General features: G+C 40.3%; 1 protein-coding gene across 1 annotated transcript in view; it reads left to right on the forward strand.

The window, feature by feature from the left end:
• Positions 1–3,210, forward strand: part of LOC139749089 (uncharacterized) — a 364,613-nt gene extending 361,403 nt beyond the window's left edge. Inside the window, exon 12 of the transcript XR_011712885.1 lies at positions 1,401–3,210. The gene's annotated coding sequence lies outside the window, so the exon portion shown is untranslated. The remainder of the gene's footprint in view (positions 1–1,400) is intronic.
• Positions 3,211–20,388: the final 17,178 nt, after the last annotated feature.

Here is a 20,388-nt window from a genome sequence, read left to right on the forward strand (position 1 = left end):
ATGCAGGAAATGGCAAATATGTACGAATATGTACATGTGTATACATGTATATGTCTGTGTATGTATATGTTAATATGTGTATGGGCATTTATATAAATGTGTATGTGAGTGGATGGGCCATTCTTCATCTATTTCCAGGGGCTACCTTGCTGACATGGGATGGGAAACAGCAATTAAGTATGATTAAATGATTATATATAATTATAAATACTTTATTATTTATTATACTTGATCGCTGTTTCCTGCATCATCGAGGTAGCACCAGGAAACAGACGAAGAATGGCCCATCAACTCGTATACACGCATAAACACCCATACACGTTCATATACTTACATATACATATCAGCAGAAACACATGTACGTGTTCATACTTGCTTGCCTTCATCCGTTTTTGGTGCTACCTGCCCCACAGGAAATAGCATCGCTAGCCCCTGCATCAGTGATATAGCGCCAGGAAAGCAGACAAAATTTGGCTACATTCATTCACACACCGTCTCTAGCTGTCATGTGGAATGCACCAGAACCATAGCTCCCTGTCCACATCCAGGCCCCACAGACCTTTCCATGGTGTACCCTAGACGTTTCACATGTCTTGGTTCAGTACATTGACAGCATGTCAACTCCGGTATCCCACATCATTCCAATTTCTTGCTAGCCTCTCACCTTCCTATATGTTCAGGCCATGACTGCTCAAAATCTTTTTCACTCCATCCTTCCACCTCCAGTTGGGTCTCCCGTTTCTCCTTGTTCCCTCTACCTCTGACACATGTATCCTCTTTCTCAATCTTTCCTCACTCATTCTCTCCATATGTCCAAACCATTTCAACATACCCTCTTCTGCTCTGTCAACCACACACTTTTTATTTCCACACATCACTTACCCTTTCATTTCCAACACATCCACCCTCTTCTGTACAACCCTATCTCTAACCAATGTTTCACAGGTTATGAACCACCATGCCTCACTCACACATTGAGGGATTACTGATTAAGGATATTCTTGTAGAATTAGTTAGTAGTAAATATAGTTTAGATTGTGTGAGTAATGAAAGTGACAGTTAAAGTGACAATGTAAATGTATCAAGTGTGGAAAAGTGGACTTGTGGAGTGGAGTAATCAACAAGGAAACTAATAAGTACCTTGGTAATACACTAAATGGCATCCTACATTACGCAGAATAGAGACAAGGGGGCCCAGTGAGTATCCAACCCCCTTAGAGACAGTTTTCCCTGCCAGGGGGGGGGCATAGCATCAACATCTATTATGAATCCCTGTAAGCCATTCCTTGCTCTGTTACACAGGATAGAATCTTTATAAAGTGTGCAAGGCTCATCCCTATGTAAGGGTAACAAGCCAATAATACGTCTACGAGAGACACTGATAACTTCAATTCCAACAGGGCACCAGTTAGGGTCATGCTGTGCACCAGTAAAGGTCGACCAACAGTAGGGGTTGTGCCGTTTGCAAGTATGGGCCTAAGGAGAATCTTAGAAGTATGTGGACAGAAAGAGGGAGCTGTACCAAGGACTTATTTTGGACACATCGTGCTTTATGTGAATAGTGCATGCAGAGGCCAACTTGACCAGGGGAACGTTGGCCATTGCTTGGCAAGGACTGCTGCATACCCAGATTCTTGGGCACGAACAGACCAACCTGACTGGAAGGTCATGTGGAACCGTTGATGCTTGATTAAGTGAACTTTACCACCAGAGACTAAGCAGAGCTGCTAGTCGGGATTATATTAAGTATCAGGAACTTTTTTTTTTTTTTTTTTTTTTTTTTTTTTTTTTTTTTTTTTTTTTTTTAGTGCATTTACTAAATTTTCCTTCTCTTGTGAATTAGGGTGTTATAGCTATTACTAGCAGATGTGTTAGGAGGCATGTCATTTATTTCTACAACTGTTAGTGGAATTGGATATTAAAGGTAAGGATATTCGCTGCCTTTCCTTAGCCTACAGGAAGTGAGTGGTTACACTATGCATGGCTGTCCATTGGCCTATCTGTTTCTTGTGGGGCAGGGTGGTGCCAGGAATGCCTTACACCCTTGATAAAAACTTTTGACTGCTTCTAACAGCTTGCCTCCCACACTATATACTCTTAAGGGTTCCTACAAAGCATCTCTGTCCACCATGTCATATGCCTTCTCCAGATACAAATCTATCTGTTTTAGATACTTGTCACACACATTCTTCAAAGCAAACACCTGATCCACACATCCTCTACCACTTCTGAAACCACACTGCTCCTCCCCAATCTGATGCTCTGCACCATGCCTTCACCCTTTCAGTCAATGTCTCCTCATATAATTTCCTTGGAATACTCAACAAACTTGTGACTCCATAGTTTTAACACTCACCTTTATCTCCTTTGCCTTTGTACATTGGCACAATGCATGCATGCTTATGTGTGTGTGTGTGTATGCAAAAAGTACACAAGTAGCAGGTAAAACTACAGGAAAACAGAAAATGCAAAGTGGCAATTTTACCATTATGATTCTCCAAAAAAAACTGTGAAATCAATCCGGTGATTATGATTGTATTATGTCTGCTGCTGACTCAAATTAAATTCACTCCAAACTGAAGTGGCACATCTGTCAGACTATGTACTAGCCAGGTAATGTATTATGTCTGCTGCTAACTCGAATAGAATTCACTCCAAACTGAAGTGGCACATCCCGTCAGACCGTGTACTAGCCAAGTAAGGTAACAGGTCAGTGCCTCGACCACTGAGACACCAGTGCCTTTATGCCTGACAGGACCAGGACATGATCAGAAGTTTCAGAACTTTCCCCAACTCTCAGTGTCCTCCCCCACACATCTATTCTCCACAGCATCATTATAATATTTAGTAATCATGAAATGTAATTATGACTATGATTCCATTTACCTTGGAATTGATTATGATTATGATTTCTCAAAAAATCTGGAGTTTATTTGACATTACAATTACATGACTGCAACCTCTCAGTATTCTAAGCATCAGCAACCAGCCAAGCTGATTTACAACCAATTGCCTTCAACAGCTGATCATGCCAAAAATCACACACTTTCACCAGAATTACACACAAGGACCAACTGGAACATGCTACATTAATTATCCTCTCACCATTTGCCCATCCTGATAACAATTACCCTTAGCTTAATATTACACAAACTACAGAAAAGCACACTAACCACCCTTCACATTGTACATAACAACAAATTTCCAAAATGTCATTACAGACGATTTCTTATTCCTAGATCATGCAGTCTCATACTTCAACATCTAAAACCAAGCCAGGAAAAATCACATACCACAAAATGTAACAAGCATGTAAGATAATATATCTTGGATTTCTTCCTTTTTCCGTTTAGTTACATACCTATTAAAGAGCAAAGTAACCACCTCATTGCCATCAGCCCCCCTACTCCCCTCGTCTTACAGCTGTATATCACTTCCATCCTCTGTATTCAAACTCTGAAAAAAGTGTTCTGCAACAGAATCAAATAAAACATCCCAGTCATCCACACAGCATTGCCTCATACCCACACACTACCACAAGACAGCACAAACAAGTCCCTCAATATATTTTAGATGGATTCAACCAACCATAATCCCCTTTTTGCTTAGCACTAGTGGCAGTACCCATCTACATAGGATTTGACACTATCCCATGACTGCCTCACACAATATATACTTGACACCACCCTTCACAACAATGACAGATAATAGTTAGCCAGTTTCATAGTTGGTAGTCATGGTAGTCATTTGCAATGCCTTCACCTCTAAAACACTTAAACTATACAGTGGAGATCTCCAAGTAGTACTACTTTCTACAACTCTTCAGTCTTTTCCCTGCATGACCTCCCATTACCTTCAGCAAACCTCATCATGAAGGTCCTTTCATATGCAGACAACTTCACAATCACATCACAGCTCAGTACCAACATCAAATTTGCAATAGGAATAATGACTCTCCCAGAACAGAATGTGAACATCTTCACAGAAGTCTTCAATTACTCTTTTAACCCCAGACAGACATGAATCAAGCACACACACCAGTCATCTTGAATGGACAGTACCTCACTCTGAGCAAAACACCAACCATTCTCGACCACACATAACACACACATGACATTCTCTTTCCACTCCAATAACATGCAACACAAAACAGCACAAATTATTCCCCCAGAACACAAACTGGCATCAGATATGGACGTGAAAGATAATCCCATGACATCCCATACAAATAAACCATTCACTCCACTTTAAACTGTGCCTCACCTGCCTGGTCATCCACCTTCTCAGAGGCAAATATATCAAAGTTGCAAACCACATAAGATATTGCACTTAGAGCTATCACTACCTTCATAGCACATTGAAGCAGATCATCTTGATTAGCAATCAGGTCCTTGCAAAAGCACATCTGCTCGCATCCATTATCTAGCTGTCTTGTGTAATGATGCACCAATACCACAGCTCTCTATCCACAACCAGACTGTACAGAACTTTCCATGGTTTACCACAGATGCTTCACATACCCTGGTTTGGTCCATTGACAACGAATTGACTCCATTATACCGCATCATTCCAACTCTCTTTATCCCATTCACCTGCATGTCCATGCTCCAATCACTCAAAATCTTTTTCACTTCAACCTTCCATCTTCAGTTTGGTCTCCCTGTTCTTGTTACCCCCACTTCTGATGCATATATTTTCTTTTGTCAACCTTTCCTTACTCATTCTCTCCATATATCCAAACCATTTCAACACATCCACTTCTGCTCTCTCAGCCACACTTTTTTATTGCCACACATCGCTCTTACCCTTTCATTACTTACTTTACCAAACCACCTCACACCACATTTTGTCCTCAGACATTTCATTTCTGACACATCCACCCTCCTTTGTACAACCCTATATGTAGTCCATGCCTTGCAACCATATAATATTGTTGGAACTACTATTCCTTCAAACATACCCATTTTTGCTATTTGAGATAACATTCTCTTTCCACACATTCCTCATCACTCCAGAACCTTCGCCCACACCCCCCACCCTATGACTCGCTCCCAGATATCTAAAACACTTCACTTCTTCCCGTTTTTCTTCATTCAAATGTACATCCCAAATAACTTGTCCTTCAACTCTTGAACCTAATAACATTGCTTTTATTCACATTTACTCTCAACTTTCTTTTTTCACACACTTTTCCAAACTCAACCAGCTTCTGCAGTTTCTCATTTGAATCTGCCACCAGTGCTGTATCATCAGCAAACAACAGCTGATTCACTTCCCAGAACCTCTCATCCCAACAGACTGCATACTCGCCCCTCTCTCCAAAACTCTTGCATTTTCCCTCCTAACCACCCCATCCATAAACAAATTAAACTACCATGGGGACATCACACACCAGTGCCACAGACCAACGTTCACTGGGAACCAGTCACACTCCCCTCTTCCTACTTGTACACATTCCTTAAACCCTTGATGAAAACTGCTCTGCTTCTAGCAGCTTAACTCCCACACCATATACTCAAGACTTTCCACAAAGCATCTCAGTCAACTGTGTCATATGCCTTCTCCAGATTCATAAATGCTACATAAAATCCATGTTTTTCTAAGTATTTCTCACACATTCTTCAAAGCAAATGCCTGATCCACACATCCTGTACTGCTTTTGAAACCACATTGTTTCTCCCCAATCTGATGCTCTCTACATGCTTTCACCTTCGCAATCAATACCCTCCCATACAACTTACCAGGTATACTCAACGAACTTATACCTCTGTAATTTGAGCGCTCAACTTTATCCCCCTTGACTTAATACATTGCCAGTCCTCATCATCCACTGATAGGTCTTTCTGTTCTTTGTTAGCTAAAGACATTTCTCATAACTTCTGTCACTCAAACCTTTCCCTCACTTTTCCATTCTGACGGTACTATAGCTGTCTCTCCCATTGACAGAGCAATAGTCTATGGTACCTGTTTCTCCTCTGACTCCACCATGGATTACTCTAACATTTCTTTACCCTCTGATGCTCCTCTTACTAATCCCATGCCTCTTCCCATTATCTCTTTTCAGACCATCTGAAAAGCTCTTCTTTCTCTGGACACAACCAGCGTTTATGGACATGAAGGCATCCATCCCCATTTATTGAAAGAGCACCTGTGGATGCTCTGTTTCTGTTGAAAAACCAAAATTTTTCCTTCTCCTTGGAAACATACCTTGATACATACCGTCCCTAAGAAGGGTGACCATTCTGACCCCTCTTACTATCACACTGTTACTATGACATCTACCATTTCCAAAGTCCTTGAATCCCTCCTCAACTCCAATATCTTAAACACCTCAAAAATCAGTCTCCTCTCTGATCATCAGTATGTCTTCTGTAAGGCGAGATCCACTGGCGATATTCTTTGCTATCTTACTTATGTCTAGTCATCATCCCTGAAAGATTTTGGGGAGTCATATGTAGTTGCCCTTAACATATCTAAGGCTTTTGACAGGGTGTAGCATCAGGGTCTCATTTCTAAGCTAGGCCCTTCTTTTGGCTTCCCTCCCTCCCATTGCTCCTTGATATCTAGCTTCTTCTATGTCTGATCTATGTGGTTGTTAATGGGTCAGCCTCCCCCTTTTGTCCATTGACAGTGATGTCTCTCAAAGTTCTGTCCTGTCCCCTACACTTTTTCTCCTTTTTTCAAAGATTTCCTCCCCAAATAATCCAGTAATCTCATACGCTGACGACTCAACACTGCATTCATCCACATCCTTCAGTTCTGCTCCCTCTTCTCTCATTCGATCTGCATGGTGTCGTGACACAGCTTCCTCAGTAAACTCAGACTTGGACAGGATATCTCAGTGGGGTACACAAAATCTTGTTAAGTTTACTACCTCCAAGACCCAGTTTCTACCCATCTCTCTATCAAGAACCTCTCACAATTCTTGTCTCTCCTTTGACAGTTATGTTATTCCACCTCTTGACTCGGTGAACATATTTGGTATTACTGTAATATCCACTCTTTCTTGGGAACCCCACATTACAGGAATAGCTAAGTCTTCCTCAAAGAAATTGGGTGAACTGTTTAAATGTTGAAACTACTTCTCTTCTGAATAATTTCTATGTTCATACAAGGGACTGATTTGTCCTTGTTTGGATTACTGCTCTCACGCTTGGTGTGGTTCTAGCTTTGTACCCTTACTTGACAGTTGAGTCGAAAGTGTCCGACTTATAAACTGTTGCCAGTGTTTATTTCCAAATTTGACCCCCCTCCCCTCCCTATGCAGCAATGATGGTTAATTTCCCTCTTCTATAGGTGTTACTGTGGTTTTTGCTCCTAAGAGCTGACTGCTTGTGTACCCCCTCTGCTAGCTAGAGCATACAGTACTCAGCAAGCTGCTGCATCACATGATCATTGTGTGGCTGTTATTGGTAGCTCAGGATGCGCTATCTTGATACCTGCTCCCGTTTGTCTCCTTTCTTTTGCACATCATTAACCTCCTTCCAAAACATCTTATTATTCTCCCTAAAGTTTACTGATATTTGCTTACCCCAATCCTTATTTGCCTTCTACTTCAACTGCAGCACCTACTTGACCTAATGCTTTCTCTTATACATCCCTCAGTCATTTGTAATTCTCGCTATGTGTACTGCTCTATTGCCTCTCTTTTGTCTTTCACTAGCAACTTTATTTCTTTCATCCCACCATTCACAACCCTTTCTCATCTGCCCATCTCTCACCTTTCAAATGCCACATGCATTTCTTTGCACATACCAGCACAGCTTCGCTAAATACCTCCCATTTTCTTACCTACTCACCACCTTCATTAATTCTCACCTTTTGCTATTCTACACTTGATCTCTCTTAATGTTTCCTCATGTCTCTTTTCCAAGCTCATTCTCACCACTTTCTTTTCATCAATACTATTTCCTCTTTTCCAAAAACTTTTACGAACCTTCACCATTGCTTTCACAAGATAGTGATCAGACATCCTACCAGCTGCCCCTCTCAGTACATGTACATCAACGAGTTTCTTTTACATGCCCATCAATCAATATGTAATCCAATAATGCTCATTAACCATCTCTCTTATTCACATACATAAACTTGTATATGTCTCCCTTGTTAGATAAACAAGGTATTCCCAATCACTAGTCCTTTTATTGCACACAACACCAAAGCTGTTCACAATTTTCATTTATAATACTAAATACCCCATGCCTCAAGATTATACCCTCAACTGCTGCATTACTCACCTTCACATTTAAATCACTCATTACTAATATCTGATCTGTTACATCATAATTGCTGACACACTCACTCATCTGCTTCCAAAACGCTTGCCTTTCATGATCTTTCTTCTCATGGCCAGGTGCTTATGCACTAATGATCACCCAACAACCAGTCTGCCCATCTGCCCAAATAAAACTTGCAGCTTTTACAAGGTATTCTGCAAACATAGCCCAATGAAATTTCTGCTAACTTTTTGATAAAGATATTCTTAAAGGAATGGTAGTGCTGAAGGCTACATTTACATTAAAGGATTTAAGCAACCTGGGAAGTAATGTAAAATTATTACCAGAAGGGAGAATTAAAAGATTCTTGGTGTCATGGGGAGATTTGTGTTTAACTCTATAAAATTATTTCTTTGCCAATTTAAGAGATTTATCAATTAAAGATCTAGGATACTTTAACTTGGATCCAATTGAATATATCTTCCCAAACTTATGATCAGTTATTTCCAGACTTTTTATACATAATACCTTAAGTAACATCAACTGGATGATGATAATTTTGCACTATGTTGTGTTGAGTAATAATGAATATAAGAACGAACATTGGTGGGCTTTCTGTGTATGCTAAACTTAAAACATGTTCTATTCCTATGGATCATGCAATCTAAGGTTGATAACTTATTTTCCACCTGCTGTCAACTTTACTGTGGAAGTGGATAATAATCGTATGTTACCATCATTAGGCGAGTTGTCACAGTGGTCAGGAATATAGTTAGGGTGGGAGACCATTTTTACCAAATCACTGAGAATGGAGAACATAAGGGTTTCAATCCCTCCACCATCTGTTTGGGAGGAATTCATCCTTTTCTTATGTTGAATGTTGAAATCCCTGAGGTAGAGGATCTTGGCTTGAGTAGGTGTGTGGTGCTTGAAGAAGATGGTAGGACTAGCCCACTAGTCCTGTTTTGATGAAACAAAGTAAGTCAAGCAACCCTGACATGGAGAGTGAAAGATGGTTCCAGGCACTACTTTTAATGCTCCTCTGTTAGGACAGTAGTACCACCCTGGGGGGTTGCTGCCAACAGCCTATTACCTCATGGGTAGGCTATGTGAATGGCATGTTCATCGTTGGAAAAGGAAGACCTTGAATGGGAGGCAGCTTGCCAGAACTATTTACTCCACTTCCAGGAATCACTAGCAGCGTGCATTGCTTCTGTGGCAGCACCAACACATGAAAATGTACTGAAATCTGTTACCTCAACCACTCTGTGAGGACCCACCGCTCGATACTACTTCGTCTGTTGTGTGAGACCAGTTACTCTGAGAAAACCTGCCATTCTATGTATACATATGAATACAAACAAAATCATCCTTGTTCCCTGGTACTTAGCTGCAAGAGACACTTAACACTGATCCTCCTAACCTTGATCCCTCCAACAGTTAGACATGAAACTACCACACCATCACCGAATCCCATAGCTTGTTTGCCCTTGAGTTGCATTTCAATGTTAAAACTTAACAGAATTCATAGACACTAAAATTGTTATTAAAACAGTCCATCCCAACTATGTTACAGATGCAGATCGTGTATAAAGCCCATTTGTGTTTAATGACACAAAGTCCACATGTATTAACTTTACTATAGTTACCCACATTTTGTTTAGTTTCTTTGCTTGCTGTTATTTTCTCATGCCAGTAATTGTTACTATTATACACACAGCCATCCACCACCATCCTGGATTTTGTATACCAGACACCCATTTATCAACCTTATAATGAACGAATGCAACCATTGACTGTAGCCTACCTCTGTTGAAAATGTTTCCCCCATTCCCAATAATCTCCCAGTTTCTCTTAATTGCACAGCAAATACCAGAACCTGGTAAGTGCTGCCATCTTCAGATGCCCATGTTAAACAATGTAAATAAACCAGTCATCTGTAATCCATGTGGTCACCTCGTAAGCAGAGTTGAGTTCATATATATTTTACTTGCATTCTTTTTTCAAATTAGGTAGGTTATGGACATCATAAAATGTTCTTTAAATATTTATTGTGTTTAATTCTGCTCCTTAGAAGAAAATACCTGATGATTATCAAGAAATAAGAGGTAGTGTCCCTTTCATTCTGACACGACTATAAAGCTTTTTCCAGTTCTTTTCTGGACCCCTTGAGTGGGAAGAGGAAGACTGCTAACAACAGAGATTGAGCAGGATTTTATGTTAGCCTTAATTTCATAGATGTTTCTTAGTATTTCTCCTTGGGAATACCATAGTTATGATCTCGATGATAGTTTTTACTTTTCTTAGCTGGATTGAAATAAATTGCATCCTTCATTCATACCAATGGAAAAAAATTAGAGATGGACACAGCAGGTGAGCTTGGTATGATAGAGTGTATCAGTTTTGATGAAAAAAGAAAGGAATCATTGTCAAACTTTTTTTTTTTATTATTGAAGAGTAGTAAAATCATTTGTAACCACTTCCATTTTCTTTTATTGGGAAAATATATTGCACACCTAAAGGGGTAAGGGAGTGGATGAATATCTGGTTTGGCATTGAGCTGGCTACCCTGCATAGCACTCGAACAAAGCCTCAGTGATTTGTAGGAACATTAGGGATACTGTGCACATCTTGATTCATGTGTAATTTGATAATAGGTAGGAACATTAGCTGGGAGCATTAGAAGGAACTGTTAGGTAGAAACAAAAGGTAATAGTAGTTGGTTGGAGCCTCTGAAAGCTCTGTGTTAGAGTTGCCTTCTGCCATTGGCCTACTAAGAGTGAGGCACTAAGAGCTAAGAAGCAGTACTGGAATTCACCAGTTAAGTAGATTCTTTTGCCATTTCCCTCCAGGACTTTGTTCTGATGATATTTCTGTTCTTCGACAGATGTGTTGCTGATATGACTTGATACCAGTGGTGCTGATTCATCTATGACTATTCCATAATGATGTAGTAAATATTAAAATTAAGAAAATTTTAGACCAGCAGGAAGTTACTGAAGTTAATGGAGTAGGGTGTCCTGTTTATAATGTCTCGACTAGAATATGAAATACTTTTGATTATTTTTGTCTGGCAGCTTTTCAGCAGCAGTATTAACAAAATTGAATGTATGTATATTTAAGATATTGTTGATATATTTGTACTGTATTGCAGGGAAATACATTATATTTTGAGATGTGAATATATGATTATATTTTTATAAAAACTTTTTAAGAAAACATTTTAATACAAATGACAGTCATGAAATATCTTTTATTAACCTTGTTTCAATAGCATGTATAAAATGGAAGTAGTGTTAATATTTTCTTAGAAAATACAGGTACTCTTTGTGTGTGTACAGTATCCTTTGGATGTATTAAATACATCCTTGGTATTGATATCAAGACATTAAGGTGCTGTTGGATGGTGTGAAAGCCTTCTTTAGAGGAGCAAATGCATGTGTAACAGTGGATAGAAAGTTTTGGTATACATGTGGGTGTGATAGAGGGCTGTTTGATGTCACTGTGGTTATTTACCTAATATATGGATGTTGTTGATAAGAGAGAGAAAAGAAAGATTGGGGAAAGTGGGTGCAGAGATGGAGTGTGGTGGTAAGGTATGGTGACTTGTGACAAGCCTGTTTTCAGATGATACTGTGTTGTTTACTGAGAGTGAAGTCTCAGAAGGTTGTGTGTTTTATGTGTGAAAGCGTAGGCAATTGAAGGCAAATGCAAGTAAAAGTAAGGTAATGGTGATTGAAGGGAAAGTGTAGATTTTACAAAGCTGTGTAGAGTGGGAGACAAAAGTGTATTAAACTGTGTTGTTAATATTGTGAGATAGAATGGGAGAGTCGTGACAGAATTTAAAGTTTTTGGGAGTATCCTGGTTAAGCTTAGTGATACGAATGAAGCAGTACAGGACAGAAGAGTCATCGAGTCCCTTTAAAGAATACTGAAGTGTTCAAGTTTAAATTTGGAAGTGAAAGGATCAAGGGGCTGCATAGTCCTCCTGACCCTGGCCCATGCAGCCAAAACATAGACACAGAATGAATCACTGAGGTCACAGACTGAAAATGAGCTATTTAAGGGCATTTGGTATCACTAGATGGAACGAAGAAAGAAATAAAGGGTTGTATGTGGTATGGCAAGAGATGCAAAGAGAGTGAATTGTGGAGTGGTAGAATGGATACTTTGGGCATGTGGAAAGGATGCAAGATGTGAATTCTACGAGGAGAGTATATGACCAATTAAAGGGGTTGGTGTGAGAGGAAGGCCACCTATGATGTGGGGGAAAGAGTGGATGAATACTGGAGAGAGAGAAATGGTGGAAGAATGCATAGAATGATGTATGTGAGGGAGGCATGTAAAGACAGAAAAGTGGAAACAATGATGCCATGGCCTTTCCCTTGATTAGAGTTTCCTGAAGGATTGGTCGAGAACGTTATCTTGGAAAGCAAAAATGGGTATGTTTGAAGGAATAGTGGTTCCAACAATGTTACATGGTTGCAAGGCATGGGCTATAGATAGAGTTGTGCGGAGGAGGGTGGATGTGCTGGAAATGAGATGTTTGAGGACAATATGTGGTGTGAGGTGGTTTGATTAAGTAATGAAAGGGTAAGAGAGATTTGTGGTAATAAAAAGAGTGTGGTTGAGAGAGCAGAAGAGGGTGTTTTGAAATGGTTTGGTCACATGGAGAGAATGAGTGAGAAAAGATTGACAAAGAGGATATACGTGTCAGAGGTGGAGGGAACGAGAAGTGGGAGACCAAATTGGAGGTGGAAAGATGGAGTGAAAAAGATTCTGAGTGATTGGGGTCTGAACATGCAGGAGGGTGAAAGGCGTGCAAGGAATAGAGTGAATTGGAACGATGTGGTATACCGCAGTCGACATGCTGTCAATGGATTGAACCAAGGCATGTGAAATGTCTGGGGTAAACCATGGAAAGTGTTGTGGGGCCTGGATGTAGAAAGGGAGCTGAGGTTTTGGTGCATTATACATGACAGCTAGAGACTGAGTGTGAAGGAATGTGGCCTTTGTTGTCTTTTCCTAGCGCTACCTCGCACACATGCGGGGGGAGGGGGTTGTCATTTCATGTATGGCGGGATGGCAACGGGAATGAATAAGGGTAGACAGTATTAATTATGTACATGTGTATATATGTACATGTCTGTGTGTGTGTGTGTGTATATATATATATATATATATATATATATATATATATATATATATATATATTTTTTTTTTTTCTTTGTCGCTGTCTCCCGCGTTTGCGAGGTAGCGCAAGGAAACAGACGAAAGAAATGGCCCAACCCACCCCCATACACATGTATATACATACGTCTACACACGCAAATATACATACCTACACAGCTTTCCATGGTTTACCCCAGACGCTTCACATGCCCTGATTCAATCCACTGACAGCACGTCAACCCCGGTATACCACATCGATCCAATTCACTCTATTCCTTGCCCTCCTTTCACCCTCCTGCATGTTCAGGCCCCGATCACACAAAATCTTTTTCACTCCATCTTTCCACCTCCAATTTGGTCTCCCACTTCTCCTCGTTCCCTCCACCTCCGACACATATATCCTCTTGGTCAATCTTTCCTCACTCATTCTCTCCATGTGCCCAAACCATTTCAAAACACCCTCTTCTGCTCTCTCAACCACGCTCTTTTTATTTCCACACATCTCTCTTACCCTTACGTTACTTACTCGATCAAACCACCTCACACCACACATTGTCCTCAAACATCTCATTTCCAGTACATCCATCCTCCTGCGCACAACTCTATCCATAGCCCACACCTTGCAACCATACAACATTGTTGGAACCACTATTCCTTCAAACATACCCATTTTTGCTTTCCGAGATAATGTTCTCGACTTCCACACATTCTTCAAGGCTCCCAGGATTTTCGCCCCCTCCCCCACCCTATGATCCACTTCCACTTCCATGGTTCCATCCGCTGCCCGATCCACTCCCAGATATCTAAAACACTTTACTTCCTCCAGTTTTTCTCCATTCAAACTTATCTCCCAATTGACTTGACCCTCAACCCTACTGTACCTAATTACCTTGCTCTTATTCACATTTACTCTTAACTTTCTTCTTTCACACACTTTACCAAACTCAGTCACCAGCTTCTGCAGTTTCTCACATGAATCAGCCACCAGCGCTGTATCATCAGCGAACAACAACTGACTCACTTCCCAAGCTCTCTCATCCCCAACAGACTTCATACTTGCCCCTCTTTCCAAAACTCTTGCATTCACCTCCCTAACAACCCCATCCATAAACATATATATATATATATATATATATATATATATATTTTTTTTTTTTTTTTTTTTTTTTGCTTTGTCGCTGTCTCCCGCGTTTGCGAGGTAGCGCAAGGAAACAGACGAAAGAAATGGCCCAACCCACCCCCATACACATGTATATACATACATCCACACACGCAAATATACATACTTACACAGCTTTCCATGGTTTACCCCAGACGCTTCACATGCCCTGATTCAATCCACTGACAGCACGTCAACCCCGGTATACCACATCGCTCCAACTCACTCTATTCCTTGCCCTCCTTTCACCCTCCTGCATGTTCAGGCCCTGATCACACAAAATCTTTTTCACTCCATCTTTCCACCTCCAATTTGGTCTCCCTCTTCTCCTCGTTCCCTCCACCTCCGACACATATATCCTCTTGGTCAATCTTTCCTCACTCATTCTCTATATATATATATATATATGTATGTATACGTTGAGATGTATAGGTATGTATATGTGCGTGTGTGGACGTGTATGTATATACATGTGTATGTGGGTGGGTTGGACCATTCTTTCATCTGTTTCCTTGCGCTACCTTGCTAATGCGGGAGACAGCGACAAAGCATAATAATAATAATATTAGATAACACAGTTGTAAAAAAAATCAATATTCAGGTTTAATGCAGCAAGTGTAGATGAATGTGGGAGGACTTAAGGGCTATCTTTATTTACATTAAATTTAGATGCATGAATAGATGAATGCTATCTGAACTTTTTGACCTGAGGAAAAGTGTGACAAATGATAATATTATAAAGTAATGCTCAGTGTTATGAAAATTTTGTGCAAAGGTTGTGTTGGAGTTTTAGTGTTAGTACAACAATTTTAGTATTATACTTTGTCGCTGTCTCCCACGTTAGCAAGGTAGTACAAGGAAACAGACAAAAAATGGCCCAACCCAGCCACATACATGTATATACATACATGCCCACACACGCACATGTACATACCTATGAATTTCCATGTATACATACATATACATACTCAGACATATACATATATAAACATGTACATATTCATACTTGCTGCCTTCATCCGTTCCTGTCGCCACCCCACCACACATGGAAATGGCACTCCACCCCCCCCTTTCCTGTGCGCGCACAAGGTAGCGCTATGAAAAGACAACAAAGGCCACATACATTCATACACAGTCTCTAGCTGTCATGTGTAATGTACTGAAACCACATTTTTAGTGTTAGTATAATAACTTACAAAAAGATTTAGCAGCAATGTTGGTTGGGCACTGTAGGTATAATGAATCAAAATGAATTTTATGTAATAACTTAATCCCAACACTTTTGAAGTTATTCTTGTGACACAAATTATTTTGATGCACCAGAGAAAAATTAAGGAACATTATTTGTTGGGGTCTCCCTAAACAACAAATGTCATTAAAAATCACAAAATAAGTGTCAAAATGAAACCATTTACATAGCTTCAGAAGCAGTGTTAATAAGTAACTTGGGTACTTATATATGAGGCCTCAGTAGGCTGTGAGGCTTGTCCTTTTACAAAATGAAGTAAGTGATGTCTAGCAATATATGTCAACATCAAACAGTATATTACTGCTATTATAGTAATATGTTGTTGCTAGTAATGTCTTCATCTTATTTTTCTTTTATGATGTTTCCATGTCATGAGAGAAATTGTTTTCAATTTTAAAAACATCCATTTTCAGAAACTGGGAATTATAGTGCTGCATTGCCAGTTTAGAGATCTTGCTACAAATTCATGAAAAAACATACAGAAAAGCAATAAACTGTTAATGTAAACATGAATCTCAATGGCTGACTGGGTCCTGTACTGTAGGGGTTTTCAAACTGGGTTGGGCATAACCTCAGGTTCTGTGAAAGCTTTGATAATATTTTATTTTGTGAAATTCAAATAATCATAAAAAATTATACGAATCACAGTGAGTATAAATTTTGCTGTATAACCATATGCCTTATATCATTAATACCCTCCCTCTAGGTTTTGGTCCCATATATGTTATTTATTTATTTATTTTGCTTTGTCGCTGTCTCCCGCGTTAGCGAGGTAGCACAAGGAAACAGACAAAAGAATGGCCCAACCCACCCACATACGCATGTATATACATACACATCCACACACGCAAATATACATACCTATACATCTCAACATATACATATATATATACACACACATATATACACATGCACATAATTCATACTTTCTGCCTTTATTCATTCCCATCGCCACCCCGCCACACATGAAAATAACCACCCCCTCCCCCCAAATGTGCGTGAGGTAACGCTAGGAAAAGACAACAAAGGCCATTTTCATTCACATCCCATATATGTATAGGACATATTTCAGGGAAGACTTTCAAGAGTAAGCAGTGGGAGGTCTAGAGGAAGGTGCATGGGCTGACGATAAGAGCAAATGAGAGTTAGGGAAAGCAGGTATCAGTAAATGTCAGGGGAAGAATAAGATATTGTGGATGGAGGTTCATAGTGTGAGAAAAACAAGAGAACAAATGGGAACATCAGTAAAGCAGGCAAATGGGAAAGTTTTAACAGGTAGTTTTTTTTTTGTCATGGGCAAGAGTCCACATCAAGGACGGGCCTTAATCTAAATTTAGAATTATGAAATGGAAAGAGAAACAAGGAAAAGTATTTATGAATTTTGGAGGATGTCAAAACCTTCGTCTTTTAAAATGTGTCTGGTCATAGTTGTTGAGGTGGAAATTTACAAAGCTTTGAGGTATAGGGAAAGAAGCAGTCATGAGAATGACCTCGCTTTGAGTTGCCGATGTACACACAGTAATCATGTGATGCAGCAGCTTGCTGAGTATTGTATGGTCTAGCTAATGTTGGGGGCACACAAGCAGGCAGCTCTTGGATGCAAAAAACAAAGTAATACTTATAGGAAAGGGAAAGTAAACCAACATTGCAGCATACAGCAAGAGGGACAAGTTTAGAAGTTAGCTTGAGACAGTTCATAAACATTTTGAAGGATTGTTGAATATATTTAATGATAGGTTGGCAGATGTAGGGTATTTAGTTCAGGGAGGTATACAAAGTGAATCATGTAAAATGGTGTGGCAAAAAGAGAATAGGCAGAGAAAAACTTGGGTCAGATGAAATGAGGCAAGGCAACTGAAGTGGATGGTATTGCAGCAGAATAGTTGTAAGAAAGAGGGGTGACTGCATGTTGATTTGTTGGTTGGGATTTTTAATTTATTGATGGATCATGGTGAGGTGCTAAGGAATGGCAGAATGCATGTACAGTGCCATTACACAAAGGCAGGGGAGACAAATGTTAGTATTCAAATTCCAGGGGTACAAGTTTGTTGGTGTACCTGTTGTGTGGGAGAGTGTTGATTGAAGAATGAAGGCATATCGATTATTGGATGGGAGGAACAATATGGTTTCAAGAGTGGTAGAGGATATGTGTATCAGTTGTTTGCTTTCAAGAATGTATGAGAAATCCTCAGAGAAACAAGGATATGTATGTGGCATTAATGGATCTAGATAAAGCACATGGATGGGGTTGTAAGGGAGGTAAATGCAAGAGTCCTGGAAAGAGGGGCAAGTATGAAGTCTGTTGGGGATGAGAGAGCTTGGGAAGTGAGTCAATTGTTGTTCGCTGATGATACAGCGCTGGTGGCTGATTCATGTGAGAAACTGCAGAAGCTGGTGACTGAGTTTGGTAAAGTGTGTGGAAGAAGAAAGTTGAGAGTAAATGTGAATAAGAGCAAGGTTATTAGGTACAGTAGGGGTGAGGGTCAAGTCAATTGGGAGGTGAGTTTGAATGGAGAAAAACTGGAGGAAGTGAAGTGTTTTAGATATCTGGGAGTGGATCTGTCAGCGGATGGAACCATGGAAGCGGAAGTGGATCATAGGGTGGGGGAGGGGGCGAAAATTTTGGGAGCCTTGAAAAATGTGTGGAAGTCAAGAACATTATCTCGGAAAGCAAAAATGGGTATGTTTGAGGGAATAGTGGTTCCAACAATGCTGTATGGTTGCGAGGCGTGGGCTATGGATAGAGATGTGCGCAGGAGGATGGATGTGCTGGAAATGAGATGTTTGAGGACAATGTGTGGTGTGAGGTGGTTTGATCGAGTAAGTAACGTAAGGGTAAGAGAGATGTGTGGAAATAAAAAGAGCGTGGTTGAGAGAGCAGAAGAGGGTGTTTTGAAATGGTTTGGGCACATGGAGAGAATGAGTGAGGAGAGATTGACCAAGAGGATATATGTGTCGGAGGTGGAGGGAACGAGGAGAAGAGGGAGACCAAATTGGAGGTGGAAAGATGGAGTGAAAAAGATTTTGTGTGATCGGGGCCTGAACATGCAGGAGGGTGAAAGGAGGGCAAGAAATAGAGTGAATTGGAGTCATGTGGTATACAGGGGTTGACGTGCTGTCAGTGGATTGAAGCAAGGCATGTGAAGCGTCTGGGGTAAACCATGGAAAGCTGTGTAGGTATGTATATTTGCGTGTGTGGACGTGTGTATGTACATGTGTATGGGGGGGGGGGGGTTGGGCCATTTCTTTCGTCTGTTTCCTTGCGCTACCTCGCAAACGCGGGAGACAGCGACAAAGTATAAAAAAAAAAAAAAAAAAAAAAAAAAAGGGTTAAAAGACATGACTTGTGGAAGGTCTTACAGAGATATAGTGTGAGAGGAACACTAATAGAAACTGAGCTTTTATCAAGAGTGTAAAGCATTTGAATGAGTTGGTAGAAATGTCAGTGAATGGTTCTAGGTGACGGTGGGTCTATGGCAGGGGTGTATGATGTCACTATGGCTTGTTTACTTGTTTATGGATTGAATGGTTAGAGAGGTAAATGCAAGGCCTTGGGGAGAGGGGTGAGTATGCAATATGTAGGTGCATAGGGGACCTGAGAAGTGAGTCAGTTGTTGTTTGCTGATGACAAATTATGGCAAATTTTAGAGAGAAGCTGCAGAAGTTGGTGCCTGGCTTTGGGAGAGTATGTGAAATCAGGAAGTTGAAAGTAAACATGAATAAAAGCAAAGTTTTTAGGTTTAGCAAAGCATAGTTAGAGATTAATTGGGGTGTGAATTTGAAGGAAAATATTAGGAAGTGAGGTGCTTTGGATACATGGGAATGGACTTTGCAGCAAAAGGAACCATGGAAGCAGAAGCTAGTCCATTGGGTGGGTGAGGGGGCAAAGGTTTTGGGAGCATTGAGTGTGGAAAGAAAGGCCATTATCTGGTAGGAGGAAAAGTCTGCATGGGATATGAATTGGAGTGAACTAGGGCACACTGGGCAGCTGGGGGAAACATGGAATGGTTGTGGATAAGGGACTGTGGTTTTAGTGCAATACTCATGACAGCTAAAGAATGGAGGTGATGAATGCAGCCTTTCTTTGTCTGTTCATGATGCTAACTTGGGAAAAGGCAAACAAGTCTGAAATTAGTACAATAATAATCATGAAAAAAAAATATTTTTACTTGATTGCCATTTCCTATGTTAGTGAGGTAGCTCCAGGGAATAGACGAAGACATATCCACTCACATAGAGAAACATATATATACATATTTTTTTTTTATTATACTTAGTCACTGTCTCCTGCGTTAGCGAGGTAGCGCAAGGAAACAGACGAAAGAATGGCCCAACCCACCCACATACACATGCATATACATAAACGCCCAAACACACACATACACATACCTATACATTTCAACGTATACATACATATACATACATACACATGTACATATTCATATTTGCTGCTTTCATCCATTCCCATCGCCACCCTGCCACACATGAAACAGCACTCCCTCCCCCAAGCATGCATGAGATGGCACTAGGAAAAGACAACAAAGGCCACATTTGTTCACTCTCAGTCTCTAGCTGTCACATGTAATGCACCG

The sequence above is a fragment of the Panulirus ornatus genome, chromosome 6 (genome assembly GCF_036320965.1).
Source record: "Panulirus ornatus isolate Po-2019 chromosome 6, ASM3632096v1, whole genome shotgun sequence".
In the NCBI taxonomy this organism is placed as follows: Eukaryota; Metazoa; Arthropoda; class Malacostraca; order Decapoda; family Palinuridae; genus Panulirus; species Panulirus ornatus.